Below are 232 nucleotides of genomic sequence, written 5' to 3' on the forward strand. Positions count from 1 at the left end.
GCGATCGGTCAGCCGCCACAAGCACCCGGCGCCGACGTCAAAAATGCCCAAACGAGGACGTCCCTTTGAAAACAATTCCTTTTGATGTCGACGCAAGATCTCATGGACGTTTCTATGTATGTGTTGCCCGTGAAACTGTTATCGTAAAAGGAGCCTCTTTTGAAGTCCTCATGATGTGGGCCGGGGCGAGAGAGGGATTTTTCCCTCATCAGTATTTTGCATGGGTAATGAG

Source organism: Penaeus monodon, chromosome 25 (genome assembly GCF_015228065.2).
Source record: "Penaeus monodon isolate SGIC_2016 chromosome 25, NSTDA_Pmon_1, whole genome shotgun sequence".
Classification (NCBI taxonomy): domain Eukaryota; kingdom Metazoa; phylum Arthropoda; class Malacostraca; order Decapoda; family Penaeidae; genus Penaeus; species Penaeus monodon.